This window comes from Rattus norvegicus, chromosome 5, assembly GCF_021556685.1.
Source record: "Rattus norvegicus strain SHRSP/BbbUtx chromosome 5, alternate assembly SHRSP_T2T, whole genome shotgun sequence".
NCBI classification, from domain to species: Eukaryota; Metazoa; Chordata; class Mammalia; order Rodentia; family Muridae; genus Rattus; species Rattus norvegicus.
The window spans coordinates 108569210-108580952 of record NC_141538.1 but is presented as its reverse complement, the minus strand read 5'-3'; positions in this window follow the sequence as shown (position 1 = coordinate 108580952).

Genomic DNA, 11743 nt, shown 5'->3' with positions numbered 1-11743 from the left:
ACATACAAAAGAGACATGTGCTCCACTATGTTCATCGCAGCCTTATTTATAATAGCCAGAAACTGGAAAGAACCCAGATGCCCTTCAACAGAGGAATGGATTCAGAAAATGTGGTACATCTACACAATGGAATATTACTCAGCTATCAAAAACAACGAGTTTATGAAATTCGTAGGCAAATGGTTGGAACTGAAAAATATCATCCTGAGTGAGCTAACCCATTCACAGAAAGACATACATGGTATGCACTCATTGATAAGTGGCTATTAGCCCAAATGCTTGAATTACCCTAGATCCCTAGAACAAACGAAACTCAAGACGGATGATCAAAATGTGAATGCTTCACTCCTTCTTTAAATGAGGAAAAAGAATACCCTTGGCAGGGAAGGGAGAGGCAAAGATTAAAACAGAGACTGAAGGAACACCCATTCAGAGCCTGCCCCACATATGACCCATACATATACAGCCACCCAATTAGAGAAGATGGACGAAGCAAAGAAGTGCAGGCCTACAGGAACCGGATGTAGATCGCTCCTGAGAGACACAGCCAGAATACAGCAAATACAGAGGCGAATGCCAGCAGCAAACCACTGAACTGAGAATAGGCCCCCGTTGAAGGAATCAGAGAAAGAACTGGAAGAGCTTGAAGGGGCTCGAGACCCCAAAAGTACAACAATGTCAAGCAACCAGAGCTTCCAGGGACTAAGCCACTACCTAAAGACTATACATGGACTGACCCTGGACTCTGACCCCATAGGTAGCAATGAATATCCTAGTAAGAGCACCAGTGGAAGGGGAAGCCCTGGGTCCTGCTAAGACTGAACCCCCAGTGAACTAGACTATGGGGGGAGGGCGGCCATGGGGGGAGGGTTGGGAGGGGAACACCCATAAGGAAAGGGAGGAGGGAGGGGGATGTTTGCCCGGAAACCGGGAAAGGGAATAACACTTGAAATGTATATAAGAAATACTCAAGTTAATAAAAAAAAAAAAAAGAGCAAGACTTTATGTCCACTTCCCCCTCTCTGTGTTGGCCCCCTACCCAGCTTGAATCTTTGCAGGACTTGAACATGCTACCACATTGTATGTGAATGCATATGTCTATTGGTTCTATTTTGTCTATAAGACACCGTTTCCTTGGAGTCATCCATCACCTCTGGATCTTACAGTCCTTTTGCTTACCTCCTCTTCTACATAGATCAGTGAACACTGAGGAATGGGCTATAACGAAGACATTAGATTATATCACATTATATTATATTACATTAGGACTAGAATTAAGTGTTTCAAAGTCTCTCCCTCTCTATACATTGTCCAGTTGTAGGTCTCTGCATTAATTCCCATCTACTGCAAGGAGAAGCTTCTCTGAGAAGGCTTGAGTAAGGCACCAATCTATGGGTATAGTAGTAACCCAACAGGAGCAATTTTGTTGCTATATTCCTTTAGCCAAACAACAGTAGTAGGCTTTTTGCTAGGTCCACGACCCACTTACTTTCAGATTTTTCGTCACATTGGCAGTGCCAAATATGAGTGCCATTTCATTAAATGGGCCTCATGTCCAAATAAAAAGTAGATGCTCACTCCTGTAAGCATTTCTAGCATTGTTGAGCTAGTATATCTTGAAGGCATGTTATTATTGTAGGTTGCAGAGATCATAAATGGGTAATATTGATTACCTTTCTTCTCTGATAGTATGCAGAGCACTTTCTAGCACAATGAATGCAAGTCAGTAGGGGCAAAGCTTCTCTTTAGGCACCAGCTCAACTTCTCTGTATCCAATGGAATATGTCTTCAGGGCTTGACCATCAAGTTGTGGAGAATAACCAATGACCTTGGCAATAGCCTGGGATGTTTGGATTTTTCTATGGGATCCATTTGCCAATAAGTCAACAAGATGTAGTCCATTTTACTTGATGGCATGACACATTTAGTTGGGGTATTGTCTCCTCTATTATTTGGTGGCTGTATTTAGATTCCTTTCATACACACACAGAGAGAGAGAGAGAGAGAGAGAGAGAGAGAGAGAGAGAGAGAGACTGCAGAAAGCTTCTACATAGTAGGTTTCCATGTGGTTTTCAATGGCCTTTAATGTTTGCTGTTCTCCATTTCTTCCTTTACCCTTTTCCTCCATCCCCTTCCTTATTTAATCTTTCTATTCTAGTTATCCTATTGTCTCTCCATAAAAATAAGTCCTATTTCCCCTTCCTTGGGTGATCCTCTCTACTTCCCTATATCCTTGCTAGATATCTAGCTTCTGTGATTATTTGGATTGTAGTACTGCAAATGTAAAGAACTTAAAAGCCAATGTTCACATGGAAGAGAAAGCATACAATCTTGAATCTGGATTACCTCCTTGGCTTGGTTACTCTTTAATTTCTGTGAGGAAATACCATGACCAAGTCAACTATAAAACAAAGCATTTGATTGAGGATTTGCTTATAGATTCTGAGGGTAAGTCCATGATCATCATGATAGGAAGCATGGCGGCAGGCGTGGTGCTGGAGCAGGAGCTGAGAGCTTGTGACTGACCACAGTACAGAGGCTGAAAGAGTGCAAGATTTGGCCTGGCATGGCTTTGAAACCTCAAAGACCATCCCTAGGGACACATTCTCTACAACTAGGCCACACCTGTTAACCCTTCCTAAGCAGTCTACCAACTCAGAACCAACAATTTAAATATCTGAGCCTATGGGAGACCATTCTTAATTCAAATCATCACACTTGGGATGATTTTTTTTTAGCTTCGCCAATTTATTTATGAATTTCATTTCAGTTTTCTTAACATTCAAATAATATTCCACTGTGTAAATCACATTTTTATTGTCCATTCATCACTTGGTGGGCATCTAGGCTGTTTCTAATTTCTGAGTATTATGAGTAGGAGAGAGGCAACCATGGATTAGCAAGTATCTCTGGAGTAGGGTGTAAAATCCTTTGGGTAGATGCACCAGAGTGAATAAAGATCTTGGATACTGACTTAGGTTTATTCTCTGTTTCCTTAGGAACTGCCACATTGATTTCCATACTGGCTATACAAGTTTGGACTCCCACCAGACACAGATGACATTTCCCCTCCCCCCACATCCTTGCCAACATAAATTGTGATTTATTTTATTGAACTTTGCCATGCTGAACTGTGTAAGATGAAAGGTCAAAGTAGTTTTGATTTGCATTTTTTGATAGCTAAGGATGCTGGACATTTCCTTCAAAGGTTTCTCATCCCATATGCAGCCACCAAACCCAGTCACTATTGCTGATGCCAAGAAGTGCTTGCTGACAGGAGCCAGATACGGGTGTCTCCTGAGAGGCTCTGCCAGAGCCCTACTGATACAGTGAGGATGGTTGCAGCTAACCCTTGAACTGAACAACGGGACCCCAGTGGAGGAGTTAGAGAAAAGACTGAAGGAGATGAAGGGGTTTGCAACCCCATAGGAAGAACAGCAATATCAACCAACCAGACCCCACCAGAGCTCCCAGGGATAAATAACCAATCAATGAGCACACATGGAGGGACCCATGGTCCAGCCACATGTGTAGCAGAAGATGCATTGCCTTGCATCAGAGGAGGAAAAGTTCTTGGTCCTGTGAAGGCTCATTTCCCCAATGTAGGGTAGTCTGAGATGGCATCTGTGGACTCGGAAAGTTTGTAGAATATCTGTCCAGACCCTTCTGCATTTCAGAGTCTCCATTGAGAAATCAGATGTTACTCTAATGGGCCTGCCTTTATTCATGATGTGTTCTTTTTCATTGCAGCTTTTTAAATCTTTTTTTTTTGTTCTGCACATGTGGTGCACTGATTATGAAGCAACAGGGGAAATTTCTTTTCTAGTTTTGCTTCTTTGGTGTTCTGTATCCTTCTTGAACCTTGATAAGCACTTCTCTCTTTAGATTGAAACACAACTTCTTCTTATATGTTAAAAATATTTTCCATCTCTTTGACATGTTTTTTCTCCTTCCTCTATATTTATTATCTATAGGTTCGTTTTTCATAGTGTCTCCAATTTCCTGAATATTTTGTACCTGGATTATTTTAGATTTAACATTTTATTTGACTGAGTTATCTGTTTCCTCTACCTTTTCAAGACCTGAAATTCTATGTCTTATACTTAGTTGTTAAGACTTATTTATGAGGTTTATATTTCACTTCCTAAGTTCTTCATTTCCAGTTTTATTTCAGTTTTGGATTTCCTTTCTTAGTGATTCTATTTTTATTTTCGTATCTCAAAAACATTTCCATTGTTTCATTCAACTGTTTATGCTTTCACAGTTTTTGTTAAGTCATTTACTCATTTCTATTTAAAGTCCTTGAAAATATTCATAATTGGTTTTGAAGTACTTGACTTGTGCTTTAGCTAAATTACATTTTTCAGGGTTACTGGCTTCAGGAGGTGTCATAGGACTGTTCTTGTTTGTGGTTTTGGAGTAGGATATAAACATATAGAATTATGAGGTTTTAGGTGTTTCTTATGCAGATGTTTTGTTGGGTGGGTGTTCTGTTCTTTAGTTGCTATTGCCTACTCAGGATCCTAGTCGACTGTGGTGGCTTTGGTGTCCTTTGCAGAGAGTTCTTCTGAAGGCTGACAAATGACACAAAGGAATGGAAATTGGATAGGAGGAGAAGCTGATAGGAACAGTCTGAAAATCTAAGTGACTGAGAGCCTCACCAAGAGGTAGAGTTCCTATAGAATAGAGAAGAAGGGGACAAAGTGCTTCTGTAGGCAGTCTGCTATATGACTAAGAGTAAGTCTGAAATAATTGGAGCAGGGGACTGGAAGGATAATAAAATTTACCTACTGTGCCCCAACATAGGGTGGCCATTGGAGTTCCTGGTATTAAATGCTCTTTTGGGCAAATCTGACAGAAAGGAATAAAGTATGGATAGAAGGGAAGGCTGAGAGGGTAGAGCTGGCAGGAAAGACAAAGATCCTGGCTTCCCACCAATAGATAGAGCTCCGAGGGAATGGAGCTGAAAAGAATTTTCCTTCATCCAACTAACAACTAACTAACTGACTAACTAACTGACTAACTAACTAATTAACTTCAAACAACAGCTGGTTAATCTTTTGTCAAGTTAGCATTAGGAAACCACAATTAAGAAAGTGCCTTAATCTGAGTGGCCTGTAGACAAGTCTAAGGGATATTATTATTATTATTATTATTATTATTATTATTATTATTATTATTTAAATGACTATTGTGGGAGGGTCAAAACCACTAGAGGCATACGACTCCTGGTCAGATGCTTCTAGGTTGTCTAAAAATTCATGCAGAGCAAACCAGTAAAGCAACAACCTTCATAGTCTCTGCTTTATTTCTTGTCTCTAGGTTCTTGCCTTGCTTGAGTTCCTGTCTTAGTTTCTCTGATTAAAGGTTTCTGATTGTGGTATGTAAGTCAAATAAACCATATCAATCCTGAGTAGTTTTTTTTAATGGTCTGTATCACAGCAAAAGAAAGCAAACTAAGACACCTACAAACCTTCACATGGTTCCTGGCCAGGGTAGTTACCCAAGTCTTCACTACTATTGCTAGCCTATAATTAGATACACAATTGGATTTTGTCCAACCCTATACTGAACCATGGAAGGATTGGTTCCTGGCTCACATCCAGATAGACCCTGAAACCTTTCCCTTAACCAAGCAGATGATGTTAAAGGGATACAAATTGGAAAGGAAAAAGTGAAGATCTCACTATTTGTGGATGATAAGATAGTATACATAAGTGACCCCCAAAATACCACCAGAGAACTCCTACAGCTGATATACAACTTTAGCAAAGTGTCTGGATATAAAATCAACTCAAATAAATCAGTAGCCTTCCTCTACTCAAAGATAAACAGGCTGAGAAAAAAATTAGGGAAATGACACCCTTCACAATACTCATAAATAATATAAAATATCTTGGGGTGGTCTCACCAAGCAAGTGAAAGATCTGTGTGATAAGAACTTCAAGTATCTGAAGAAAAAAAATTGAAGAAGATCTCAGGAAATGGAAAGACCTCCCATGCTCATGGATTGTCAGGATTAACATAGTAAAACTGGCCATTTTAGCAAAAGCAGTCTATAGATTCAATGCAATCCCCATCAAAATTCCAACTCCATTCTTCATAGAGACAGAAAGATCAATTCTCAAATTCAACTGGAATAACAAAAAACTCAGGATAGTGAAAATTATTTTCAACAATAAAAGAACTTCTGGAGCAAATCACCATCCCTGACTTCAAGCTGTACTATAGAGCAATAGTGATAAAAAACCACATGGTATTGGTACAGAGATAGACAGGTAGATGAAGAGAATAGAATTGAAGACCCAGAAATGATCCCACACACCTATGGTCACTTGATCTTTGACAAAGAAGCCAAAACCATCCAGTGGAAAAAAGACAGCATTTTTCAACCATTTCTTAGATACATAATATATTTCTTGTTTGAAGTTTCACCTTTGTCCAACAGTATGTTTGTTGTTGTAAAAAAAATAAAAAATATATAGTTGCCCTTTATCCCCCTAGGTCTGGCACCTCAGGGCCCCAAGATATCTGCTGGATATCTTGCCAGCACAACACATTCCAAATTCTGTGGCGGCCCAGACCAGCCGCCCCACACTCCATTAAACTTAAATCTACACATGAAATAACACACAACACAACAACCTCTGATCCAATTGATAAGATATAATTGCCCACCTAAACATACAAAGCCCAGTACCATCCATCCCTTAAGAACATCAATAACAACCTGTAAATACACAGAGCAGAATCTTAATGTCACCTGCCATGGCTTCTCGCCCTCTCCCTCCTGTCTCTTCCTCTTTTCGTTCCAGTCTCCTCCTCTTCCTTCAAACTTCTCTCCCCCCCATCCTTCCTTCTCATCCAAAGACAGGCCTCCTTCTATCCTGTACCTGTCCCTCACCTGTACTTTACAAATTCAATAGGGAGGTGGTTCTGGTGAAGTCACCTGAGTCTTGAGTAGAAGACTAGACAGCGGTCCTTGGGGCAGTGGAATTGGCTTCAAAATACAGATAACTCCAGGGCAAACCACATCATATGTTCCCATGCCTATTATAATTACTACTGATTATCTTGATTATTTTATTTATCAACTCAGTTTGCTCCTTTATCAATGCACCAAAATCTAATACAGTTTGTTATACTTAAAATAATTTTCTGATAATTTTATTTGTTGCTTCAAGTTATTCTCACTTTTCCCCATTTTGTTAAGACTGTAGCCATTCTTCAAATTTTATTCAGTTTTAACAACCTCGTTGTGCTCTAGTTGGAATTACTGTCTATTCATAACTCAATTTGGGGAACCTTAAATTTGAGGAATAAATATCAATAATTCATTCAAGAACATGATACATTTTCCCACTAGTGTCAGCTTTTATATCTCCCACAATAAGAGTTTTTAACTTCCTTTTTTAAAGAAATCAGATCTTACTTATTTCTAGGTATCTTATAGTGTTACTATTGTGAGAGGAATTTGTAGTGATATGTTCTTTTTAATGGGCTAAAGATTTGCTAAAGAAATGACTTACAAGAAATACTTTTAACAAAGTTTCATATCTTCATATCACCTGGCTCTAAAAAGGCAAGCCTGCATCAAAAAATTATTGTTCCGGATGCATTAGAGCCAATAGACTAATGCTCAACTAAATTTGTGTAGCCTACCGTTTGTAATAAGCAGGAAGAGTTAAGCAAGTTAGTATTCGGCCCTCCCTAAGGGTATGTGGATCATTGAATGTTAATTTTATGTTATATCTCTGTTGTAAGCATGCAAGGAGAAAGGTATATAGAAAGACAGCAACAGAGACAGACATGGAGAGAGACAGAGGTGGGGCAGAGACAGAGAAAGAATGATTGGAGCTGTCAGAAGCAAGCAGACTGGCTGTTCCATTGACAACTTTCATCTCATCCTCCGAGCCCCTATGGTTGGATCAGGAGTCACTGTTATCACTATGGTGTCTCCCCAGACTTCAAGTTCCTCAGGATTATATGTGATGGTACCTGAGTTCCAGTGACTGTCATCATTCTGTGAATGCCCTACTGTATTTACTGAAATGGAACTGTCAGCCAACCAGCTGCTCTGTGCTACAGGTGCTGTCTACAGACCTTTAAGGTGCTTTACACTGATGGCTGCTCAGGCTGCCTGTTCTGATCTCAGAACTCACTGCTGCAGTCAAGCTATTGCCAAAACTGTGGCTTTGGCTTCAGGAAACTTTGCCTCAGTCACGATTTCTTCAGACCCCCTGAAACAACCCCATAAAAGTTCACTTTGATACGGAAAGCTTCCAGTAGCCTTTATATGCCCCCAACGGTGACTTCCTACCCATCTTGCAGCTGTCCTCAATCCCCTCAAGTAGGCAAACTTTCACATCCTGATGTTTGCCCTAGGCAGATCCAGTAAGCCTGTGCAGACAGGTGTGACTGAGCATAGAGTTTAGCAGCTAAGAGGCTGTGTGGGCCCCAACGAAGCCTTACCCATGTGGTTTTATTGCCTACTTGGGGCCTCTCACAGGTAGAGCAGGCCCATCTGGTAATGGGCAAGATGAAAACTACTTGTTATAGTTGCTTTTCCCAGACATAGCAGCCTCCAGGAGGCAATCAGAGTTCCAGAAAAGTAAGAGATGTTAAGAGACGGTGGAGAGTGGTCCCCAGGAAGCCCATGGAGTACAGTAAATAGGAGAGGCAGGAGACGCTGTAGGATGTCAAAGTGAGTGAACAGCCGCCAAGACTTCTGAGTCACGTAACAAGATCTGCTGGGTACTGGGAGGCTTGACGCCCAGAACTATCTCACTTAAACCCTGTTGTCACTGATACCAGATTTCCCAATAAACATCCGAAGAACCCCCAACCAGCTGGAGGTAGTTTTCTTTCTCTCTTATTGATCATGACACAGATGACATTTAGCCTTCTCATCTCCATCTATACCCTAAAAAGACCCAGATCTTTCTGCCAGAGACAGAAGCTGCTCTGTCTGTGGAAGCAGGCACATATGAGCATACCTGGGCCGCCATAGCTGGCATTCCCTGCCCCCTCCCTAGTCCCTCACCTTTAGGGTCAACCAGGATGGTCATATCTGGGTTGAGCTCTGCCGCTTTGATCTATTACAGAACTCTCCACTTCGAATCCACCTCTACCCTTCCCTACTTCCTCATTTCCTCTGTCTATCACCTGCTCTTCTATGGCTTTACCCAGGGGAGGGCTCGGGATCAAACTGAGGATTTGGACTATTCTGGCTAAAGTATCAATTCGTGAGTTTCTTTAAGGATGACAATCTCTTTGTCTGCCACCGTTTGACCTATTTGGTAACTTCAGCTCTGTTAACCGGACCCCGTTAATCCCAGTGTCCAGTGTAAGTAAATATAGTTGGCTCTGGGACTGTCAGAACCTCTGTCTCATTCTCACTTGAACTTTGATGGTTGTGTACAGTTGATGGCCCATGGGACGCCTGCAGTTCCACTGAAGAAGGGATGCACCTGATGGCTCAGCTCTGTGGTAGAGGGAGTGCTTGTCTAGCTTGTTGAATCCTCAGTATCAGGAACAAACAAAATAAGATGAAGTCAAATAATAGCCAAATTGTGACAGCTAATCTCGGTACTTGCCCCTGGGCACATCTGGGAGGGATTTTCTTGATTAGGTTAATTGTAGTGGGAGGAGCTGGCATAACTGTGGGCAGCCCTTTCCAGTGATGTGGGCCAGATGTAAGGAGGTCTTAGGACCTCACCTGTGACTGTCCGTAGCCTGTTTGAAAGTTCGTCTACGCTGTTGATGCTGCATTAACTGACACTGGAACCCACCCTCTCTGAATATGAATGAAGAACAACGGTTCTCCCAGGATCCTCCAGGTCTTCATGCTAGATTGAAACTTTCTGAGATACCCAGGCTCATGAAGTCAGAGCTGTCTGCTGTCAGTCTCTACAGGGTGAAGGCAGTCATTGTTAGACCATGAAGACCACACTGTATAAGTCAATCTAGCATAGATTTAACATGGGTTCATTCTAACAGCTCTGTCCTGCCAGAGAACTCTGACAAACCAATAAATAAACCAATTATTTATTAGTAAATAAACCAACAAAGTTGCTGAGGCTCAGGCAGACTTTGATTCACGTCCGGGACAAGAGAGAAGTGAAACCAACCTGAACTCAAGCCTCATGTTGGAAAATTTGTGGCCTCCTATAATTTCTTTGTTCTACTTCTGGGCATAATAAAATTTAAAAAAAATTGCCTGGCCTTATGAAATTTTAGAGTGATTGAGAACAGAGAAAATGTTTTCTTTTCATCTTTGCATTCATTCTGGTCTAAATGTCCAGCAAGGACCTTCAGCAGGAGGTCTTGTGTTCATCTTTGGATGAACAAGTCTGTAAAAAGTGTGAACAGTGAACGTGTGAACCAACACATGATTGGAGACAGGAAGCTCACAGCACTCAGCGCCTGCCACTCCCAGAGCAGCTTTATGGAGAGTAAGTTTGAGCCATAGAGTGACTCATAAGATTGTCTTCGAGATTATCACACAGAGATGTCTGGGCTTTTTCACAAATGTCTTCACACAGAGAAAACAGTCAAGTTAAGGATGTGATATGAAAAGGGGATCTGAGAGGTGGACCGGTCCCTTTTCCTTGGTTTCTGGAATCTGTTAGTCAGAGAAGGGATATTGCTGAGCATATTTCTTTGGGGACCAGCACTATTAAGACATGCTGTGGGGCTGGAGAGAAGGCCCAGGTATTTAACATGAGGCTCACAACCAACCAACCAACAAATAAACAACAGATGCCATGAACTATAGGAAAAGAGATAACTTTTAAATAAATTAATGGGTAAATGCTTAGAATATCCGAAATTGTTTAATTTCCCTTATTCAATATTACAAGAAGTTTGAAGTTCTCTTTCTTTCTTTCTTTCTTTCTTTCTTTCTTTCTTTCTTTCTTCCTTCCTTCCTTCCTTCCTCTCTCTCTCTCTCTCTCTCTCTCTCTCTCTCTCTCTCTCTCTCTTTCTTTCTTTCTTTTAAGGAAAGCACTTTGCAGTCCAGGTCCTTTATTTCCTTTGCATACATTAGGCCATGAATCCGTATGGCATGGGCTCCAGCATCTCAGGCTCCTTTCCGTTAGTCCTCACAAAGTGGGCTTCTCTGGGTGGCGCAGGCTGGCGCTTCAGCTGAACTCAGGTGCCCTTCTCTTTGGCTTCATTTTCCTTCTGATCGTTCTCCTTCACCCGCTTCAGGAAGCCGTCTCTGCTCTTCAGTGCTTGATGTGCTCAATCCGCACATTGATCCTCTTGGCCAGAATCTTGCCTTTAACTTGCTTGTTTACAATGATGCCCACAGCATGCTGGCTGACATTGTAGACTCTTCTGTTTTTGCCATGGTAACACTTATGAGGCATTCCTTTTTTTTTTTTCTTTTTTCTTTTTTTCGGAGCTGGGGACCGAACCCAGGGCCTTGCGCTTGCTAGGCAAGCGCTCTACCACTGAGCTAAATCCCCAACCCCGAGGCATTCCTTTTTGAACAGTGCCCATTCTCTTGATGGCTACAATATCACCCTTCTTGTAGATTCGCATGTATGTGGCCAAAGGAACGACTCCATGTTTCCTAAAAGGTCTACAGAACATATACTGAGTACCTCTCCTCTTTCCTTTTGTGTTCGTCATTTTTGCGAGTTACCGGAAGATGGTTGGCCCAGCGGAAAACTGAAGTTCTGTTTCTTACTTTACAACCACAATGCCTGACACTTTTACAGGCTAAATTATTTAAAAA